This window comes from Phyllostomus hastatus, unplaced genomic scaffold, assembly GCF_019186645.2.
Source record: "Phyllostomus hastatus isolate PE091 unplaced genomic scaffold, TTU_PhHast_1.1 phas_contig_159, whole genome shotgun sequence".
Taxonomy (NCBI): Eukaryota; Metazoa; Chordata; class Mammalia; order Chiroptera; family Phyllostomidae; genus Phyllostomus; species Phyllostomus hastatus.
In genome coordinates, this window is record NW_025333640.1 from 1,889,104 (window position 1) to 1,912,933 (window position 23,830).

General features: G+C 48.5%; 1 protein-coding gene across 4 annotated transcripts in view; it reads right to left on the minus strand.

Moving 5' to 3' along the window:
• Window positions 1-23,349, minus strand: part of KDM4B (lysine demethylase 4B) — a 126,673-nt gene extending 103,324 nt beyond the window's left edge. For all 4 annotated transcript variants that reach the window (XM_045830952.1, XM_045830949.1, XM_045830950.1 and 1 more), the window contains exon 1: window positions 23,221-23,349. The gene's annotated coding sequence lies outside the window, so the exon portion shown is untranslated. The remainder of the gene's footprint in view (window positions 1-23,220) is intronic.
• Between the last annotated feature and the right edge of the window lie 481 nt (window positions 23,350-23,830).

The window sequence follows — 23,830 nt, forward strand, 5'->3', positions numbered from 1 at the left end:
ACAATGCTCAACCTCACTCATAATTTCAGAAATGCTAATTAAAACTACACAGATCCCATCTGTCACCTCTCAGATGGGCAAATATTTAAAAAATAAAAAATAAAATAGAACAGGCTGTGGGAGCAGACCCTCACCCCACGGTGCTGGTGGGAGTAAACCAACACTACCTTCTGGAAGAAAACTTGGCAGAAGCTAACAAAACACGTTTGCTCTTATCTTTTGACCCAACAACCCCACTTCTAGAAACTCACCCTGACAACACTCTTCCAACAATATGAAAATGCCTATACAGAAGCCAATCCACTGCAGCACCGTTTGCACCTGCAAGATACTGGAAACCACCTAAATGTCCACACAAGGGAGAGGCTGCATTAACTGTGTGTGCCCCACAGTGCGCATACCACACACAGCTGTGTGAGACAGCAAAGACATCTCCACAGCCAGTTCCCAGTGAGACAGGTAAAGCACAAGAGACCCCTACAACCCCATTTTTCATGTGAGAAAGATAGAGAGGTAAGAAAATAGACGTCTGCTCTTCTGAGCAGCTGGAAAAGGACAGAGGAGAGACCAGGGAGACTAGGGAGAGGTGGGGATGGGAGGGAGTGTGGGGAGGATTGATGTCACATCTCTGCACAGTCCTGACTTGGAACCACGCTACTGTCCCACATAAATGACATCAGCAAGAGTTGGAGGGGAAATCCTACCACAAAATACAAATAGAAACAAATAAACTAAACTGTATTTCAAGAAAATAATATAATCATAGTAAAGAGAGGGAAAAGAAAGAACCCAAGTCACTTTTTAAGATTTTATTCATTTATTTTTAGAGAGAGGGGAAGCGAGGGAGAAAGAGGGAGAGAAACATCAATGTGTGGTTGCCTCTCAAGTATGTCCCCCACTGGGAACCTGGCCTGCAACCCAGGCATGTGCCCTGACTGGAAAACGAACCAGTGACCCTTTGCTTTGCAGGCCGGCTCTCAATCCACTGAGCTACATTAGCCAGGGTCCAAGTCACTTTTAAACCCAGTTTTAGAACTAGATGCCTTGGAAATAAAGGTAAAACAAATATCAATTCCTAGTCTAAAGGCTTATTTTACTGTGGATGACACAACAGGGTCACACTGACAGAGAGGGGAGCACAAAAAAGGAAAGGGGAAGCCAGCAATGAACCTGTGTTTGGAACTAGAACTTGAGGCATTAGTGTGAACTCATGGGCAGTTGTGTGTATGTAGAGAGCTGGAAGAAGAAATGAATGTGGATGCATGTGTGGATGTGTGTATTTGATATGTGTATACAGATATGCACACATGCTAATGCAAGTGGGTATTTATTTATTCACACCTTTATTTCCCATCTCTGGCTCATGAGATGGCCTAGAAGCAAAGGCACCCCATTGGCAATAAGCACACTGAGCACCCAGATCTTGGTTTCTAAGTGTCATTACCCACAAAAGAACCAGAACTCCTTGCAGAAGTGGCCAATTCCAGAGCTGGGCCGGGTGAATACAGGATAGGCCTGGAACATCTCACTGTGTCCAGCAGTAAGGAAGTGTCCAGGGACTGGTGGGGATATGCCAAAAGGACACAAGGAGCCAGCATGGGCTCTCCCTCGGGACAAATCTGGGACCACTCGAGCAACGTAAGAAGAGTGATGGATTATAACCTACTAAGTCAGGTAAGAATCCAGGAGCCCACAGTGATATAAACAGACAAATGGGGAAGAAGAGACAGCTATTCCAGACAGTACAAAGCCAACCAATGAATGCAGAAGAAATGATGGAATTAGACCATCACCATTTGGCAAGAATCGCAATGGCTACAAAAACAGGCAGTGGGCGTTGGAGGGTAACAGGGCGCCGTGGTGGTCTCAGAGTACCTCCCACAAGAATTTTAGCACACACAAATGGTAAAATAGTACCTTTATGGTGGAGAAACCTGGCAGAAACCAAGTGATTGAGGCTGACATGATGAGAAACAGGACAAATTGACACCAGCAGCTTCCGGATACTGTGTACTGAAAAGAACACAGGATTGCTTCTGGGGTATTTCTGCCAAAAGTATGTAACCTGAACCCAGTCATAAGAAGCTACTAGACAAACCCACATATCGAGGGACATCCTATGGAATAAGTGGCCTGTGCGCTTCGAAACATCAGTCATAAACCCCAGACAGACTTTGGAGCTGTTCCAGATTAAAAGAAACAAAAGCGATACGACGGCTGAATGCAATATGTGATCCAGAATTCTCTTCTGAGCCTTCGCAGAATTCACTTTCTCGTTTAGATAATTTGACAAGAGAATACCTTGTTTGGAAGAAATAAATATTGAAGCATTTAGAGAAAAGGGGTCCCTATCGGGAACAGTTTTGGGAAAAGTGCACAGAGAGAGAATGAGGGAGACAAAGGGAATAAAAGCAGACGTGGTAAATTAGGAATTGGGTGAAAGGTATCAGGGAATTCTTTACGTTATTCCTGCCAACACTGCTGTAAATCTGAAATTGTCTCCAAAATTTTTTCTTAAAAACATAAAAGCACTTGGATTGGAAAAATAAAAGGGAAGTGCTTGGACAAAGGCCAGGGCACCCCGGAGGGACACAGGTATAGCTGCCAGCACTAGGTTCTGGAACGTCATGGACAAGGAGAACAGGGCCTGCCAGCCCACCTCCATCTTTACTAGGCTCTCAACAGGGTCAAGGAAGCAGTGTGGGCAAAGGCCATCTGTCCCCCTGGCCCACGGCCCAGGGCAAGGGGCTGGAGCCGCAGAGACAGAAACAATGCCAACATCCTGGGAGCTGAGGGGAACAAGCAAGCTCCCCACCTAGCCAGAAGTCCAGCCTGGCAGGGGCTCAAAACACTAACAGTCCATTCTTTACACATATGTATAGGTCATAGATGTTCTATAATTAACCACTGAAAACTATAATCATTAACAAAATATCTTTGTTTCTCTGCAAAGGTGCCTTGTAATTTGGTGAGCATCTGTGTAGGCTCTGGGTGGGGATGGAAGACATACATGTACACAAATTATGTGGCAGGAGGGACCCTGATTCTTAGCCCTGGTGATCCTGGACAGGTTCACCAACCACCCTGAACATCGCCCTCCTTTAAGAGTTTGTCCTGGGCCTTCCTTCAGAGTTACGCTGGGATCAGGATGTCCAGTACAGATGAAAAGGCCAGTGATGGAGCACACTTCATGCACATTCAGGCATGGCTCTAAGCACCTGGCATGTGTGATCAGCCTGAAAACCCTAGGAAGGCAGGTACTGTTTACCACAGGCCATTTCACACATGGGCAAACTGTGGCACAGAGCAGTGAAGTGACCTGCCCGAGATCACACAGACAGCACCAGGGGAGCCCAGCTCTCAGTCTGCGTCCTAACCACTAGCCTCACCAGCCCATGCAGACCAGCAGGGAGACCAGTGGAAAATGCAGAGTTCCGTCCCCACCTTGTGCTTTAAATTGCAGGTCTTCACACAATCCATAAAAGTGCAAAGAGAAAAACATGGGCTAATGTTTTTATAATCTTGGGAGGGGAAGGCCTCTCTAGGCAGGTCACAAGAGCTTTACAGGAAAATACAAATTTGGCAATAAACTTTAAAATATTCAATGTAATAACACATCAAAAATAAAGCTGAAAGATAAATGAGAAACTGAGAAAAAAATGTGTAACACCAAAGGGTGCTAATAGCCCTAATATAGAAAGGGTTATTATAAAACACTCGTTCTCAACCAGAGGTGATTCTGTCCCCCAAAAGACACTGGGTGATGGCTGAGGACATTTATGGTTGTCACGACTGGAGGTGGGAAGGTGCTCCAAGCAGGGAGTGGGTGAAGGCCAGGGGTGCTGCTCAACACCTCACAGTTCCCAGGACGGCCCCCCACAGAACAATCCTGCTCAAAGATATCAATAGTGCTGAGACTAAGAAACCTGTTATAAGTCAAGAAAAAATAAATGCCGCAATATAACAACTGGGCAACAGTTATAAACTAGCAAAGAGCGGGGAGTAGGAGGTGATAGCTTAAAAGAAGGGACAAAGCTGGGACTGTCACTAGTATGATGAAAGGCACCAGCTGTCACAGGAAGGTCAATCCAGACCACCTTTCTGGGGATGAGTGAGCAACATGTTCAAAATAATAAAGGTGTCCATCCCTGACCAGTGTGGCTCGGTTGACTGGGCATCATTCCGCAAAGCAAAAGTTCACCAGTTTGATTTCCAGCCAGGGCACATGCCTGGGTTGTGGGTTCAGTCCCTGGTCGGGGCGTGTACAAGAGGCAACGATCGATATTTCTCTCTCACGTCAATGTTTCTCTCCCTCTCTTTCTCCCTCCCTTCTCTTCTCTCTAAAAATAAATAAACTCTTTAAAAAAAAAATAAGGTGTCCGTGCTCTGAGCTACCACACTCTCAGAAGTTCACTTCAGGAGATAACAGCAAGGATGCTCACTGCAGCACTGTTTAAAAAAAATTTATATATATGTAATATAAGTGCCCATTAATAGGAAAATGGGCAAGGAAATCATACATATCCATTTAAAAACAAAGGAGTATGTAGTCGAAGAACTAGAAAGACCTCTGCCTGGCTCCACAATGACCACAGAGCCTTCAGGATCTCAGGAAATTTTTAACTCACATAGACTTCTGTCTTTACTGACAATAATTTAATAAAAACAGAGTACTTAGAGCTCGCCTCTAAAGCTGGCCCTGGGACCCAGAGATCCTGTCCCTCCAGCAGCTCACCTGGTCCATCCAGGTGGACAGAAGTGGATCTCAGGGGAAAGAGGCAATGCGTCCTGGAATTAAACTATCACCAAAACAATTATGGTACCTACTGCTTACCTAATGTAAGTTTAAAATACCAAGCCAAATTAGAACCCTCATACACTGCTCGTGGTAAAAATGGTGCAGCCATTCTGGAAAACAATTTGGTGGTTTCTTAAAGCATTAAACATGGTGTTTACATCTGACCCAGCAATTCTACTCCTATGCATCTACCCAAGAGAAATAAAAACACAAGTTCACATAAAAACTTATACATGAATGCTCATATAATGCATTTTATGCATTATTTGCAATGGCCAAAAAGTGGAAACAACCCAAATGTATGTCCACTGACAGATGAATGAATAACAAAATGAGAGTGTGTGTGCAGATAATGTTTTACTGAGTTGTACACTTGAAACCTGTATGGTTTTGTGAACCAATGTTACCCCAATAAATTAAATTAGCAAAAATAAAATAAAGTAAAATAAAATAAAATAAAAATTTTAAATGTGGTCCATTCATACAACAAAATATTATACAACCTTAAAAAGGAAGTAAGTTCTGACGCCTGCAACTACACAGATGAAGCTTGAGGGCATAAGCCACACACAAAAGGCCACATATTGTATGACTATACTTACAGAAAATGTCCAGAACAGGCATGTCCACAGAGACAGAAAGTAGACTAGTGGTCTTCAGGGGCTGAAAAAAGGGGAGTGACTGTTTAACAGGCATGGGGTTTCCTTTTGAAGTGATGAGAAAGTTTTGGAATTAGTCATGATGGCTGTACAACCGTAAATATACAAATAACTACTGAATTGTATACTTTAAAATGGTGAATTGTATGGCATGTGAATTATACCTAACAAAGCTGCTATTTAAAAAAAAATACCAAACCAGCCCTGGCTGGTGTAGCTCAGTGGATTAAATACCAGCCTGAGAACCAAAACTTTGCTGGTTCTATTCCCAGTCAGGACACATGCCTGGGTTGCAGGCCAGGTCCCCAGTAGGGGGCGCACGAGAGGCAACTGATCAATGTATCTCTTGCACATAGATGTTTCCTTCTCTCCCTCCCTTCCCTTCTCTCTAAAAATAAATTTTAAAAATATTTTTAAAAAATACTAAACCGGAAAATAAATGCACATAAGCTCCCCAAAATTGTGATAAAAATTCTGATGGCAGTTTGAAGATTTATCTAAGCATATCCAGAACACTGTGGCTACCCATGTTCTCAGTGATAAGAATCACCTGTTCCATCTGTCCCCGGTTCCCTTCTAGCACCATCCTGCCTGCCACCCCTCAGGCAGCCCTCCTAGGCTCGAAGAGAAGTCACAGTCAACAATCTAGTCGGAATTCACCACCTTGCTGGCCTTCCACAGATCGATCTCAGAGCTCAGTAACAAGCACTCCTTAAAGCCCAAAGACCTGCCTCCAAGTAGGCATGACACACTAACCTAGATTTGGAATCCTGTGGTAGAATCAGGGCCACCAACCAGTCAGCTTAGATGGGGCAAGGGAGAAGAGGCCAGAACCACAAAGAGGGCGATAACACAGAGCTGGGCCTTCTCAAGCCTGGTCCTGACATGGCAGAGCCTCACAAGTAATTTCAGTCACTACAGGCTCTAAGAGGGCTTTGAGACGTTGACTTAGCTGAGTGCAAGGAGGAATGAACAAAAAGAAGGTCACTGTTCAGGCAAGTGGACTCCTCAGCACCCTTGAAAAACCCAAGTCATTGAATCAGTCAAGTGAGTTTAATCCTGATTAAGCATTGTTCAAATAAAATCAGCAAAGATTTGCTTCAAAAAAATACTGGGAATCAGAAGTAGATCCTGATAAAATGTATATGATAAGGCCTAGAGCAACCATAAAGAATATACTTCCAAAGTAGAGTGAAAAAATCATTAAAAAAATTAAAATGGTATAGTAGAAAATATTCACTTAATGCAAAAGAAAGCAGTAAAGGAAGAAGAGAGTGTGGAAAGATATGAGACAGAAAGCAAAAAGGAAGATAACAGATATAAATCCAACTGGGTCAATAATGACATTAAATGTAAATGAATTAGACAATCCAATCAAAAGACAGAGATTGCCAGACTGCAGGGGAAAAAACAAGGTCTAATTATAGGCTGTCTATAGGAGACATTCTTTTTTTTCTTTTAAGATTTTATTTATTTTATTTTTAGACAGAAGGGAAGGGAAGGAGAAAGAGAGGATGAGAAACATCAGTGTGTGGTTGCCTCTCACACATCCCCTACTGGGAACCTGGCCTGCCACCCAGGCATGTGCCCTGACTGGGAATCGGACCTGTGACCCTTTGCTTCGCAGGCCTATGCTCAATCCGCTGAGCTATATCAGCCAGGCTATAGGAGACATTCTTTAGATTGAAAGCTATAGGCCCTGGCCAGGTAGCTCAGTTGGTTGGAGGGTTGTCTCAGTATGCCAAGGGTGCAGGTTCAACCTCCAGACAGGGTACATGGAACAATCAACCAATGAATGCATAAATAAGTGGGACAACAAATCAATGTTTCTATTTCTCTCTATCTCCCCTTCTCTAAAAAAAATCAATAATATAAAGTAAAATAGATTGAAAGATATAATTAGGCTGAAAATGAAAGAATAGAAAAAGGTGTAACATGTAAACAGCAAACATAAGAAAGCTGGACTGGTTATAATGTTTTAACACAAAAGTGTTAGTAAAGATAAAATGGACATTAAATAATCATAAAAAGGCCAATCCATCAGGAAAATATATAACAATTATAAACATATATGCACCTAATAACAAAGCTCTACACACATGAAACAAAAACTGACAAATGAAGGAAGAAATAGACAATTCAAAAATAAGAGTTTGAGACAGCTATACTCCAATTTCAACAATGGATAAAACAAGTAGGCAGAAGATCAACAAAAAAGACTTGAACAGCACTATAAGCCAAGAGACATCCATAAAAAACCCCACCTAACAAAGAAAATTAAACTTTCTTCTCAGTATACATGGAACCTTCTCCAGAATGAACCACATTTAAGCTATAAAACCTCACACTGCATGAAAAAGAATTAAAATCACACAAAAGTAGGTTCTCTGACCACAATGAAAATCAGAAATCAGTAACAGAAAGATGCTCTTTCTGAAAGATGAAATTTGGGAATTCAAAAATATGTGGAAATTAAACAACAAACTCCTAAACAACCAAATTCAAAATGAAAATAAAAATAAGGAGGACACAACAAACCAGAACTTACAGGAGCAGCTACAGCAGTACTTAAAGGGAAATTTACAGCTGCCTATATTTAAAAAAAGAAGGTCTCAATTCCATATTTCAAATATCTACCTTAAGACATTGGAAGAAGGCGGCAAACTGAACCTAAAACCAAAAGAAAAAAGAAAAGAAATAATAAAGATTAGAGCTGAAATCAAAGTAGAAAATAGAGAAAATCAACTAAACCAAAAGTTGGTTCTTTGAAAAGATCAACAAAATTGGCAAACCTTTAGGTAGAGTGATCAAGGAAAAAAGAGAAGATTCAAACAGCAAAATCAGGAGTGAAAGGCGGGGCATTAATACTACTGCCCACCTTTCACAAATAAAAGAGATCATGAAATAATGTTGACGTGGACACTTCTACACTGTAAAAGGGAATGAACTGTTGGTAAAACACAGCGGGGATGGATCTCAAGAGAGAAAAGCCACTCCCCCAAGGTTACACATGATGTAGGGTCCCCAACATCCGCAAAATGATTAGATTGTAGAGATAGGAACAGACAAGTTGTTGCCGGAGGCTGGCGGTGGGAAGTGGAGGTGACTTTAAAGGGGAGGGAGCCTGAAGGACTTTGTTCACGTTGAAGGCACAGTTCTGTATCATGATTGTGATGGTAGCTACACAAATCTATGCAGGGAATAAGATGTCACAAAGGCATACAGAAAAATGAGTGTATGATAAAAATGGTGAAACCTCAGTGAGGCTGCAACATGTGGCCAAGTCAACTTCCTAGTTCTGACAGTGGATAGTGGGGATGAAGTTGTGGGTCCGGAGACTGAAACCAGCTGTTCCAACCTGGGAGTCAGAATTGATTCCTCTTTCCTTCACATCCAATCTACTCATGAGGCCTAAGTCTGCTGCCTCCGAATTCCATCCCAAGTCCAGCCCCCCTCACCTGTAGTCCAGATCACCTCCTTTTGAGCCATGGTCATGGGATCACGACTCCCCTGGATGATGGCTGGAGTTTCCTCCCTGCTTTTACTCCTGACAGCCACTAAAGCAATCTTTTGAAACAAATCTCCATCATCACTGCCATTTCCCAAGGATTCCCCTTGCCTCACTACAGCCTAAGTGCAGGTAAGTGCAGGACCCACTCAGTCTGGCCTCTGTGAGTCCCGGGGCTACTGCTCCCTCCTGCTAGCTCATCACACTTCAGCCACACCAGCCTCCTTCTCCTCCTCAAACATGCCGAGCTCATTTCTACATCAGGACCTTTGCACCTGTTGTTTGTTCTTCCCCATGGAGTTCCATGTCCCAGATCCTCTCATGGCTAGCACCTTCAAGTCATTCACATCTCTGCCCAAGTGCCACCTGGAAAAGGCCTTCACTGTCTACTCAGTCCAAAGAAGCATGACTCCTGAAGTTCTGCAATCAAATCTCTCGTCTTCATCACATAGTGGCCATTGTTTATTTCTGGCTACTTGGCACCTAGCTTGGCAAAAGAAACATGAAGACATCTAACAACAGGCTCCTGAGCCATCGGGGGTGTAGGACACCTTTGTCTTCTGTGTAGTTGGGGCTGGTGGAGTCAGTTGGCTGTAACAATGCCACCGAAGCTTCTACTTGGCAGCAGGGGTTACAGCTCCCATGCTGAGCACTTATGAATATGCATGCTCCGTTTACTGAGTGCTGTCATCTGGCAAGGAAAGTACACAAGTACACCAGGGCCCAAGGTACCTGTGCTGTTCTCCCCCAGTCAGTGGCAATGACAGAATTTGGAAACTCGGGTCCTATTGTGAGCTCTGGCTCCAGATTTCAAACCCAATGCTGCCTCATTATGAGGTCCAGGAGGCCCTTTGGAAGCCACAGAAATGCTGGTCCCCCAAAAGTCCCCTGGCCTTCCTGAGTGTCTAGGCTGCTAGGGGTTCTTATACCTAGGGGGTGCTATAAGACCCCAGGACAGCCCTCCTTTCCAGGGGAGACTTTACCGAGTTCCACAGCCCTTACTGCTTCCCCACCAGCCTCACCGGCACCTCAGCGTGCAATGTCAGCACTTCAGAGACCAATCAGAGTGGATTAGGCCCTCTCTAAGCCAGTCAAGTCACTGTGGGGCTGCTCCAAGGCAAAGAGCTGAGGGTTCTGGCAGTTTTCTGAGACACCCACCCTTGCCAGACCTCCTTCAGCCCCAACTCAAGTTCACCCCAGAGCCCAGCCCAGGCTCAGCGCCAAACCACTGACCTGGGGAAGAACGTTCTCAGCTGACACTGCAGGCAGAAGAAGGGGAGTGTGGTGCTCGACGGGCCCAGTCTCGCATGCACACTCACCTCTCACCTGAGAAGTGCACAGGGGGTCAAGGTCACTGAGCAATGTTTGCTCTCTCACTCTTGTCTGATCCTGACCACGTTGAGGTCCCAGCATTTCCAGGCACACAGCCTATGTGACAGAACTCCCTGCCTGTTGGTCACAGGGCCACATCACTGGCCCCACAAGGGGTCCTTGCCTCTTCAATGACCACATCAGCTTCTCAGGGCAAAAAAAACATACTGCCACTCCCAAACCGACCAGTGGACCCCAAGACCACAAAGAGGGACCCACATAAATTCCATATTGATTGCATACACATGTCAGAAGCTTGCTAGGGACTAGCAACAATAGGTAGCCTCTGTTGTTTTGCTTTTGCCTTGCTGTAACTGCTGACTTTCATAACATAAAGAAAGTTTTATAATGAAGATCTCTCTAGGAGTCTCATCAGGGGAAAAGCTACTGCAACTTGGCTGCTCACAAAGTTTTCAGGACTTCCTTTAGCAAAATGGCCAAATTAATGAACCCAGAAGACTTGGGACTTCAGGCAATGGGGGCAAGAACACTGAAGTAGCATCTCCAGGTATCTAGTCTCATGGTGGCCACACCTAGGACACCTGAACCCAAGCAGGGACAGCTGAAGGACATGAAACCTAACCCAGCCCTCTCACTGCCAGGAGTCAGTCTGCAAGCCCAGAGTCCCACCCCAACCCTCACACGGGTGGATCTGGGGCACCATTCACCCCAGAACCACAGCGCTCTGGGCTGGTGGCTCCACGGCAAACCCCTTTTCTCTGGAAGGAAAGCCTAAGGAGGCATTCAGAACAGGCCACAGGGCTCTGAGTTGCAGCATGCTGCCTCCGGTCCAGCCTCCCCCAGGACACCATCCAGCTTCCTGGTCCATAAAACCCTATCAACACCTCCTACCTACCCCATTAAAATAAAGAAACTCCAGAAGAAAAACCAAGATAGCTTGGTTTATTTTCAAGATGCCTTCTAAAACTTAGGTTGTTCCTTAATTTCCTTCCCAGCAGAAATATGGAACAGCAGCACCAAAAACCATGGGCTCTTCTGGAATGGAAAGGGATTTTAGAAGCTTCTATTGCAACACCTTGATTCACAGTCAAGGAAAGAACAGAAGCCCAGAGAAAAATCATTGCTGTAACCTACTGAAGGCTACCCCTGGGCCAGGTGTGCTCAGAATCAGGACACTCTCTGTGGGAGGCCATCCTGAGCACTGCAGGAGGTTGAGCAGCATTCCTGAAACCCACCACTGGATGCCAGGAGCACTTCCCATGCGACAACCACAGATGTCCCCAGACAATGCCCAATATCCCTGGGGCAGCATCGATGGGAACTACTTCCCTAAGGGATCGTCCTGTGTTAACTCAGTCAATCTCACCCTTGAAGTGGAAAGCTCCACCGTCACCTTCATTTTAGGATAAGGACCCAGACTTGCAGAGGCAGCATCTGAGCCCAGGCCAGCCCAGGGCTCGAGTACATAGCAGCCTCTAGCTGCCAACCCCACTCGCCATCCTACCTCGAGACCTCAGGCCATTTAAAACTGTCTGCAGCCCTGACAGGTTTGCCCCACTTAGTTGGGCATCATCCCACAAAGCGAAAGGTTGCCAGTTCAATTCCTGGTCAGGGCACAAACAAGAAGCAACCAATCAACGCATAAATGGGTAGAGTAACAGATCAATGTTTCTCTTTCTCTCTCCTCTCTCTCAAAAAAACAACAACAATGAAAAAAACACATCTGCAGCTGTGGGATGTTATTTCCAAACTATGCTTGTACATGAGTCTCTCCCCTGGGCTTTCCTATGGCCAAAGCAGGATTCCAAGTTCCCCCAATTCCCTTAATGGAAACATCTCAAGTCCCAAGTTCACGGTCCCTAGTATGGCCAGCATCCATGCCACAGATGCAGTGCCATGGGCTAGGCCCTCATGACCCTCTGCCCTCACTGCCAGGACAGGTTTCAAGCTCTCATCAAAGATGAGAGGCTGCATGCAAGGGACCACAGGGACCGGGCCACAGCCATGGCCACCCAACCCTCTGTGGACTGGCCATCAAGCCCAATATCCGGGAGTGGCTAAGCCAGTGTCTCAAGAGCAGGGCTTTCAGCTTGTTCCCACTTCTGCACAGCACCCCCAACACAAGCCCTCCAGGAGTCAGCCCCTGCTCTCCCTGAGGTCAGCTGCGCTGTCCAAGCAGACCCATAGCCTCCTTCTCCTCCAAGCACCAGCTTCATTCCCACCTTGTCCTTGAAACCCCAGGGCCCCCCTAGCAACCCCCCCAAAGGGGTCTCCAGCAGATACACTCCACTATGGTGGGTCTCGACCTCCTCACTCACCCCTCACATGGCTGTAGCTGGTTTGTATTGGGTCTCTCTTATCTCCCCAGCTAGAGGCTTACAGATCCAGATGCTTGGAAGGGCTGGGAAGGGGCCAGCCTCCATGAAATGCCAGGCACTCCCATTTACAGCATCCTCGACCCCATCACAACACTCAGTTCATCCAGAGACAGAGGTCTTTCCAAGGAGTAGCCTGTGGAGGTCCACCACAGCAGCGCTCAGTGTGAAATGCACCAGGAGGTCAAGTGTGAAACAGACAAAGGATGTCAGAATGTGAAATACACCAAGATGTCAAGTGTGAAATACAATTTTTATATTGATTACATGTTGAAACAATGATATTTTGGATATTTGGGTTCAATAAAATATATTATTCAAATTAATTTTACTTGTTTTTACCTTTTCATGTGGCTACTAGAAAGTTTTAAATTACATATGGGGGCTGCCTTGTGTCAACAGTGGACAGCACTACCTCAGCCATCAGTTTATACTTGTGCCTGTGTTTTCTCCTGAGGTTTTTGTTGGCTCAGCTTTCACATTTAGGTCTGTGGTCACCTGGAGTTAGTGTTTGCATGCGGCTCGAGGGAGGGGTCCAACTTTTCATTTGACACTTAGTGTTCATGTGCATACCACATGGCATCTTCCCAGTGCCACAAGCAGCTCCCTGGCACTCAGGACACCCCGGGTCACCTGTACCCTCTGCCAGGAAGACTGTGAGTTACACACACACACCTCTTCCCCACAGGGAGAACACCAGCAAAGCAGGTGGGACAAATCACCTGGCACCGTGAGGGCACTGACCTTGGAGGGAAGGGCACACCTGCCTATCCAGGGAAGGCGCATGCCAGGGCAAGAGCCACAGTCCACCCGCAGAACTGCTCAGTAAGTGGTGGGTTTCGTGGGGGCCCCGTGGGGACCATGGGGGTACTCAGAACTTGGCGGCTGCTTTCTTCTAAGAGATAATTCACAACCTTGTAAGAGCCAAGATCAAACAGACCAGGAAAGAGAAGTGGCCCCGGGGAGGCAGCTCACTTTCAAACCTGCTGGCCAGACACAAGGGGGAGAGGGGCTGAGGAGGACAGAAAGGAGGGTCTTCCTCTGAGCCACGCGGAGCTCTCAGGGAGGCCCACTCAGGGCTCAGACTTTGCATGGCCAACCAGGCCAGGAGTGACAGCAGCACCAGGGCGGGAAGGAACCAGGATGCCCCTTCTGACCCTGGCCATGGTGGATGCTAGGGGTAGGGAGGCCCCAGTGCTGCCTACCGGGGGACCCTACTGGACACAACAGACTATCCAGAGTGACAGGGCTGGGGCAACATGGAGTGGACACACAGAGGCCCAGTGGCTGCACTAAGAGGTCCCTCAGGGGACCCACCAGTGGCCCAGGCACAGCCCCCCTCCCCCCACAGGTAGACCCTACCCAGCTTGGCTGGAGGAAGAAGAGGGCAGAGAGGTGAGGACTCACCACTGAACACTGGAGTCCATTACCTGCATGTACAAATGGCAGCATGGGTGCCTCCTGCAGGTGAGCTGGGGCACCATGCCTGACATGCCAGACTTTCCTCCCCCTGGAAGCCCAACCCCAAACCTACAACCCATGTGCCACAGGCTCCCTGAGTCTTACCTCCCTCTGCTGACCCCTTCCTGCCTCAGCCCCCAAGATGTAGTCCCACAAAGGTTTTCTGTGCTGCCTCTGCCCCAGGGGAGGGGGTCAGCGGGATGAGCAGTCTGAACACCCCAGCCCTAGAATATTAGGACCTCTGAGACTGTTTGGGGAAAGAAGGGGCAGAAAAAAAGGCTATAAAAAGGAGTGAAGCTCTGACTCCCGCTACAGCATGGATGGACCTCGAACACATGATGCTCAGTGAAAGGAGCCAGACACAGAAGGCCTCACAGTGTGTGATTCCATTTATGTGAAATGTCCAGAACAGGCAAGTCAACAGAGATAGGAAGTAGGTTAGTGGTTGCCAGGGGTTGGGGGAGGGAGGTGGGGAGTGATAGTTTAATAGGTATGGGGTTTCCTTTTGGAGTGACAAAAATGTTCTGGAATTAGATGGTGAAGATGGTTTCACAACTCTGTAATTGTTCTAAAGACCACTGCACTGTCCACTTCTAAAAGATCAGAAGTCTGGCCAGCACACCAGAGCCAATCATTGGGCAGCTGTGACGTGGCTCTCCCTGGTGACTGGAATGACTTTGTTCTACCTCATCAAGCAGACTCTAAGCTCCGTGAGGGCAGATCTGTTGCCCCTGCTCCCCATCAGAGGCTGGCACGGGGGGTCCCAGAGACACTTAAGAGACAGGCAGGCCTCCTCCAGTGTCCTCTGCCTCCTCTATGGTCTTCCACATGGGTCTCCCAGGTCACAGCCCCCAGTGTCCCTTCTAAATGTCCCTCTTCCTCTGCACACCAGCTCACCATTACCTGTGATGACAAGACTCAGCTCAAATGGCAACTCTTCTGTTGCCTCCCCAGTCACCACCTGAGCCACAAGCACTGCCCCAGCCCTGTGCTTCCACAGGCTTGATTTCCATCTATCTTCACAATTCTGCTCTGTGCCCCTCGCCCCGTGGGCCCCCCAATCTTTCCCTCTGCTTTCCCCAGTCCTACTCCATCCATGGCCCCATGACCCTGTGGGCAGGAGACGCCATTCATCTGGCCATCACAAGCACCTGACCACATGCACAAAGGCTCAACAACTGTCACACTCAACTAGATAATGGCAGACACCCACGGCCAGACCAAAGGCTTTGGGGATATGTCCCATAGCTGTGTGTCAACTGTAATGCCACAGCTCAGCTGGAATCACAAAAATAAGCCACTGATCCCCAGAACCCTGCATGAGAGACCTTCTTCCATTCTTAATTGTCTATCTTCGCCTTGAGGTTGAAGGATAACATGCTTGGGAGTTTGCGGAAGCTGAGTGACACATCACCGAGGCCATCCTGCCTGAGGTCCCTGCAAAGGTCAGTCTGAAACTGACCACACTCACTTGCTTTAGCCCTGTTAATGGCTAATGAGCTCTATCTGTCCATCCAACAACCTGTCCCTCCTCCCATGCAGTCCAGTGAGAGCACTGGACATGCAGAGGAGCCAGTTCCTCAATGAGCCACACTGCTCATCAGCTTGGATCGGGGCTCTGCTTTGCCTTTGGTGCAGGAAGAACAAGAAGAGGACAAAACAGCCAAGAGCATTCTGTGGCTTCCACCTGCTGTAGCCCAGGAAGGCAGTGAAATGAGATGCCTTCTCTTTCAAAAAGATGTCAGAGAATTAGCTTTCTTTACCAACTTCTTACTCTTCTTCAGGGGGATGGAGCTGGAATAAAGCAATAAGTTAAGAGTTTAAATTCCAGGGGCTTTACTCACATGCCAACTAGAGATGGGGGGATTCTCTCTCTTGACTGACTTATGGCCAAGATAATCAGATCCACGCAGCCACCAACCTAAGACAGGAAGCCTACTCTACCTAGGGTCAACCCTTTCTGACAGATAGAATTTTAAAAAGAAAACAGGGGGCCCTGGCTGGCATAGCTCAGTGGATTAAGCTCGGGCTACGAACCAAAGCATCGCAGGTTCGATTCCCAGTCAGGGCACATGCCTGGGTTGCAGGCCACAGCCCCCAGAACTGCACATTGATGTTTCTCTCTCTCTCTCTCTCTCTCTCCCTCCCTTCCCTAAATAAAAAATAAATAAATAAATAAATAAATAAAATCTTTTTTAAAAATCTTTAAAAAAAGAAAAGAAAAAGAACAGGGGAACAGTGGGAATGTGAAGGGGCCAGCAGCAATATTATGCAATCTCCCAGCCCAGCAGCCCGGCTGGGGTCCCCCCACACACTATGGAGCTAAGGCAAGTTATCCCCTGTGTTGACTCAGAGTACCCGGCTAGCAGATCTGCAGCTGCCCCAGTAGAGGCAGGGCCCTGTGCATGCTGGGGTCCCAAGTTCCAGCACCCCACCTGTCTGCAGATCCCCAGCATGCTCCTGTTTTGGGGCTGTCACTGGGCCTGCTACAGGCTTCAGGTTGGCTCTTGCTCAAAGGAGGCCTCCTGATCCATCCTCTCGCTTCTTGTGCACAAAGAACAGTTCCAGATCCACTGCCAGCTCATTTTACATGAATCATTTCTCTCCACGTTCTCTCCCCCGAGACTGGAGGCAGCAGCCATGAAACCATGAAGGCAGGCCCACCTCCACCCCTACCTGCCCAGAAGGCAATTGGTGTTTGGGTCCAAATGTAAACACAGAAGGGAAGCGGGTGCTAGGGACAAATGATGCACGCCCACCCCTTCACAGTTTGCCGTACAAGCTCACCCGAGAACCCTAACTGCCATCACTGGTGCCAGCCAATGGAGCCGAACACCACACTGGTTATTGTTCTGTTTTGTGCCTGGAGACCCATTCCGTGCTGTGGCACTCAGTGGCAAGTGTTCTGATTGTTATTCTCTGTCCACTGAAAAAACACACTCACAGCCTCTACCCCAGAGAGTCACAGCCCAAAAGGCACAGCTTACACATGGGGAAAAGACAGCTTAATGCAAACTTTTCATCGGCCCCCTTGTGTCCACTGGAACCACTGACAAGAAAAGAGGAGAGGGAAGGGAGAGATGGACATGGAGAGGCAGAGAAAGACAAAACAAGCCAAAAAATAAAAATAAAAAATAAAGACAGGTAACTTTATTAGGCGAAGTTGAGTAGCCCTCTCCAGGTTGCTTATTGCAATCAACTAAAGAAGGCATAACCGTAAATTAACAGTGCGCCTCCCCGACAAGTCAGAACACCACCAGGGCAGTACCAAACCTGAGGTGCTAAAGATCTGCTTGACTCAAAAGTCACTCATCAGCCAGTCTTTGCTCCCAAAAGTGGAGGTAGAGCAGTGAGGCCAAGGAAGCACGGGCAGCACTGTCACCTCATACCCAGCACAGCCATCCCACACCCACCTCATTGTCTACTAACCCTGCAAAGCTCAAATGTCGCTCCCACAAAAGCTACTTCTTCATGAGTATTCCGTGCAAAAAAGCACCTCCCGGGACTACATTTACCCCTTCCGCCAGGGCCACTGGTATTGGTAAAGCAGACGGGGTCGGATGCTTACAAAACTGAATGATTGGGAAACTGTCTTCCTTTTAAACCCTCAGCTTCTGCCAGGCCAAAACAAACTCTTTAAGGCCAGGTATACTCCTTACTGATCTTCTGATGGGGTGCAATGCAAAAAAATGAAAAAGTCGAGCATCACGAGCAGCAGACTTTTTGACCATTTACGTCAACACTTTCTTTTTTCTCCTTCATTATGAAGTTTTTTGGGCTGGATGGAGTCATGACATTTTCTTACATCTCCTGCACTTTTAATTCCCCTCGAAACAACCCACAACCCATTTTTTAAAGTACAGACTATGACTCGAACTGCTTTGACGTAAGAACCTTGGCCGGGTAGCTCAGTTGGTTGCAGCATCATCCCAATATGCCAGGGCTGTGGGTTTGGTCCCTGGCCAGGGCACATTACAAGAGTCAACCAATGAATGCATAAGAAAGGGGAACAACAAATTGATGTTACTCTCTCCCCCACCCCCCTCCTCGGTCTCTCTAAAGAGCAATTAAAAAATGCTTTGAAGGAAGAAAGTGGACGTTCATTCATGTAACACACACAAGTGTTTACTGAACATTTACTGTGTGCCAGGAACTGCCCTAGGTGCTGGGGAGACGTGCAGCATCCAAGACAAACATCATTTCTATAGCGTGGACCTCACGTCCTCACAAACTGTGGCAGTGAATCAAACCTAGCCTACTGCCTGTTTTTGTATAGCCTATAAGCTAAGAATGGTTTTGATGTTTTTAATGGTTGGGTGGAGGAAAAAATCAAAGAAAAATAGTTCATGATATGTGAAAAAGTATATGAAATTCACATTTGTGTCCATAAGTAAAGTTTTATTGGAACACAGACACACCCACTCATCTCTGTACATTTTTTTTTTAGTTTTTTTAAAAAGATTTTATTTATTTATTTTTAGAGCAAGGAAAAGGGAAGGAGAAAAAGAGAGAAACATCAATGTGCGGTTGCCTCTCCCGAGCTCCCTACTGGGGACCTGGTGGGCAACCCAGGCATGGGCCCTGACTGGGAATCAACCAAAGACCCTTTGGTTCGCAGCCCATGCTCAATCCACTGAGCTACAAGCCGGGGCTTCATCTCTGTACTTTTGTGCTACAATGGCAGAGTGTAGTAGTTGGAACAGAAGCCACCTGACCTGCAAAGATGAAAATACTCTCTGACCCTTACAGAAAAAGGTCCCCCTCGTGAATGAGATGGACAACAAATAAACAGATTAATATGCATTTCTGGTACCAATGAATGCAAAGAAGAAAAGGCAGGGTGGCAGAGAGGGTGGTTGGAAGGGTAAATTTAGGCAGTGTAGTCAGGAATGGCCTGTGAGCAGAAGTCTAAAAGATAAAGAGCCAGCCGAGTAGAAATGTGAGAGAACAGTATTCTGGCAGAACCAGCAGCAAGTGCAAAGGCCCTGAGGCAGGGAAGAGGAGGCAGGTAAGCTGGTTAGACTGAAGGTGTGCAGGCACAGGCAGAGAGAGTGGTAGGACAGTGAGAGAGGAGAGGCCCACAGAGCAAAGAGCAGGGAGGTTATGGGAAGGGGTCTGAAATTGTTTCCAAGGACAACAGGAGCCACTGGAGGTTCCTGAGCAAAAGGAAGGCTATTTTTAAAGGTTTTTAAGCTCCTTGAGTGAGCAGGCGTGAAAAAAGACAGTCAGGACATCTTATGTAACCAACAAGATGTTCCCAGCACGGCCAAGTCAAAGCAGGGAGTAAACTCAAAAACTAATTTATCCACAACAAAATCAATTCATTGATCCACTCAGGCCTTAGTAATTGAAGAGATAACAAACTTTTTAAAAACCATCATGGCTAAATTCATTTTATTGTGTCAAAGTATCTGCAACTAGTACATTAACAATCCAATGACTTCACGGACATAATTGTTCAGGAAGAGGCAAAGATTAAAGAAGTGAGTTACCTTCAAGTCCAGAACTAACTGTTAGACAGATTGAAAGGAAGGGATAAGGTGGCCAAAAGGGTGTGAGACCCTAGGTAAGGGACCTGTGGGTTCCCAGAAGCCAAGAATAGTTGGGAGAACCCCCGTACATGGACAGGATCATGGACAGGTGGCAAGACTCAGGTGGCATGGGTGTGTCTGCAAACTTTTCTCCTGGCGGGTGGGGGAATGAAAGATGCAGGCTGGGAAGGGCAGGAGAAAGTCAGAGTGACAGCCAGGAAGAACCTGGACAGTCAGGCCCAGGAGCATGGGCTGGACACAATTTGCAAATACAATACAAGCCTCTCCCTATTAAAGATTGGAAGGAAAGAAGGGGAAAAAGGGAACTAGAACTTGAGTACATCAGGGACATGGCCAAATATCAAACTGCTGCAGTGTTGAAGGTTAAGTGAAAGGGTCTCACCTGTGGTGTGACTCCATGGGACACTGGGCAATGTCTGGGTCAATGCAGTTGTGGGCTGGGGCCAGAGATGCTGCTCAACACAATGCCCAGGTCAGCCCTTCACTGAGAACAATCCCCCCTCAGTGTGGCCAGGGCAGAGGGGCAGACTGGGGCAGAACCAGACAGCATCCCAGCAGTAGTATACCAGCTCAGGGCTCACAGCTCCCTGGCAAAGCACTTCAGAGCCTTTGGTCCTCACAATTACTGGGGTTGACTTCACCTTATACCCACATTACAAATAAGGAAAGTGAGGCCCAGAGACATGAAGTGACCTGCCCCAGAGAAGTGATTTGAACACAGGTCCTGAGACTTAGAAGCCTATGTGGGGGATGAAGAAGAAGACAGGAAGCCAAGAGCACTGCCAAGAACAGCAGGTCAGAATGGAGTCCAGGTTCAGCCCCTGTCCTCTTCTTCTGTCTGGCATCCTCAGCCAGAAGCAGAGACACCCAGGGGTGGGGGAGGACAGGTTAAGAGCTGTGGCCCTGGAAGGGCAGAGCCAGGAACCCCAGTGAGGTACGGCAGTGACCCAGCACGCATACAGAACCCTCACAGTCCTGCCATCTGCCCACAGTTCATTTACTCTCCACACCCCAACCACACTTGGGAAGGTCCACCCCATTTTGTTAAGAAAGTGACTGGTCCAAGGTCACTTTCTTAACAAAAAAAGCTCTAAACCCTGCACTAAGGCTCTGCATCCAGATCCCGTGAAGCAAGCCAATCAGAAATGCTCATTTGCCCACTCCACGGCCCCCTCCTCCATCTATCCTCACATATCACCTCATCCTGCCTGCTCCATGAGCCGGCTGGCTGTGAGGACACTGGGCTCCACACCATCATCATAACTGTGACCACACCCCTTCTTGCCCTCACTAGATCTGAAGCCCACTTAAAGTGAGGGATTTCCCCAAAACTTGCCTCAGCGCTCAAACATCCCCAATGCCCATCCTCACAGGTGTCAGATGGAATCAAGTAACAGATGGGCTCTCCAGGGCAGAGGCTCTGATGAGCCAGCCAGCAGAAAGGGGTGGAGCACAAGAAACCAGCAGAGGAGGAAGAGACTCAGGATCAAGTATAGGCAGAGTGGAGGGGGTTGGGGGAGGATGGAAGGACACAGAGGGCCACTAACTGCCCCAGGGGCTCCTGTAGGAAGGCACAGGGACTGGCGGAGGATCTTTTCTAGGAAACTGAAAAGTAGAACAAAGACGGGGTGGAGTCCCAGCCACAATAACTTTAAGCTCTAACATTTAATGACTCCTTAGCAGCCCCACTCTCCAAAGAGGCAAGGATTTAAAAATGCAAGAAAGTCAATTGTTACTAAGATCTGTATACATTTCAAGTCTCAACAAGGACACATATGCACACATGCACACACTCACGGAGCATCTGAAACAGTAGTCACTTGCATACTCAGTGCAATACCTGGGATGGGAGCATTTGTGCAACCACACCTCTACCACCCCCTTGCCCTCCACCCAAGTGACCTGCCCCAGGGGAGGGTAGTCTGGCCCTCATGATGTCTCCTGCACCCTGCATAGAAAGCAGCAAAATCTGTCAAGCATCCAATCAGAAGCACAGGAAGAGGGCCAGTGAGTTTCAGAAACCCTCTACTCATATAATCACGAGTTGACTCCACGACTTTTACACTCTGTCCTTTGGGTTCCAAAAAACAAACTAAAGACCAGAGAAACTGCCCACTGCTTTTGCAAAGGTGGCAAGAAAAGGCTGAGTGTGACTTGACAAACCGTCCCCATGTCTCTTAGGGAAGCTATTATTCGAAAATTAGAGGGAGTCATTAGCTCTTGCACAGAGGCAGAGAGGATAAAAGCCCACAGGAGTCATCCAATCAGCCTGTTTTAGGGGCTTTCTCCAACCTGGGGGGCAGCCAGATAAATGGTTGTTGAGGCAGGCATCATCAGATCTTAAGACAGTGCCAGCACCCAGTGGGACCCAAAGGAGCTTGCTAAATAAATGCTATTGACAGAAACACATGGAAAAGGACACACTCTTTACATATAACAGAATCTTGGGCTCCAGTGAACAGAACTCGGGGGAAACAGTTCCCCAGGTGCACCTGAATTATTAACAAAAGGATCCTCCTCGGAAAAAACAGATGGGACACACCAAGGTTCAGTCCACGCCTCCCCCGCCTCCAGGGGGGGGAAAAATCCCCTGCAAAATCTTCCACCTTGTCCAAGTGGACGTGTATCCCAATACCCCCGGTGCTATCGCGCCCACCGAGCGTAGACCCGGGCCCTTCAATAACCCACGACAGGTCTCTTTCAGAATGAATCCGTCCCCGGTTCCCACGGAGGTGGCTTGGACAGCCCCAGGGGTTCGTGCAGGAGCGATTCCACAATTTATTGCTACAGAAAAAGAGGGGACTTCGCGATGGCGATGGGGCCGAGAGGGGGAGGGACTGGGGGAACGCGTCTGGAATCTGTGATGTGCATAGCAAGTGAACATTTTTTTTTTTATAAAAAATCCAGATTGCACGCTTCCTTTAGGGGGGCTCACGAAGATGGGAGGTAAGTTTGGAAGCCGAGATGGCACTGCAGGATGACTCGGGAGGGTAGTGAAATGCAATGATGGGTATTTCGGGGGGCGCCCCTGGGAAGCGCCCATTTAACCCCACCGTGCCCAAAGGGCAGGAAATACAGAAGGGTTCCACCCAGGGCCTGGGCTCTCTCTATTATAATTATTTTTTTTTAGTTATTAGGATTGTTGTGAATAATAGAAGGGCCCAACCGAACAGGGCCGGGCCCGGCCACCCACGCTGTCATCTTTTGTGCGGGGCCGTCGGAGACGCCCCGGCCCAGCCCCCGCGCGCCCCAAGCCCAAGCAGGGCGCCCCCGCCTCTCGCCCCTGGCCCCGCCATTGTCCGGCCTCACCGCCCCCGCCCGAGGCCCAGCAGGCGCCCCGGGCCAGGCAGTTAACGCCCCCAACCTCCTCGCGGGCCCGGACAAAGCGCGGCGACCGCGGCCAGAGCAGGCCTCACCCGAGGCCTGGCCCTCGAGTCCCGGGCGCCCGCCCGCCCACAGCCCCCGGCGTGGCGCGGGGGCGGCAGGGGCGGCGAGGCCCGCGCTCGGATGCGGCAGCCGCCTCCCGCGGGCTCACCTGAGGCGGCGCGCGCGGCCCGATCCGGAGCAGCTGCGCGCGTTCCCCCGCCCTCAGCGTCGCACCCCCAGGTACCGCTCGGGCCGGGCCCCGCTCGGTCGCTGGCGGCCGAGCCCTCCGCGAGCGCCCCGGGCGGGGCTTATGAGGACGCGCGCCAGCCCCGCCCCGGCTGCCATTGGCCCCTGAGCCCACGCCCGCGCGTCCATTGGCTGCGGCTGACAGCTCCGCCCCTCCCCTCCGCCAGGCCGATCAACACCGCACGGGCCGCCTCCCGCGAGCTTGGATTGGGCGGGTGCAAGCGCCGGGTTCACCTTCCCATTGGCCAACAGGCGAGGACACGCCGGCGCCTACCCCACGTGCCCGCTGACCGGCTTCGTTCTCACTGGAAGCGGCGCACGCCAGCCAAGGCGGTCGCGACCAACCGGACGGCTGTTGAGCCTCAGCTCTACAAGGACACCTCACGGATCGCAGGGGAAAAGTGGGTATTGGCTTGCGTAGTCAGCCAGAGGCGCGGGCTGGCTGAAGTGGATGCCAATCACGGTTCGGGCCCTGCCCTGGTTATCAGGCGGCAGCTGAGTACGTGATACCCTGCACAACCTCAGCACCCTGT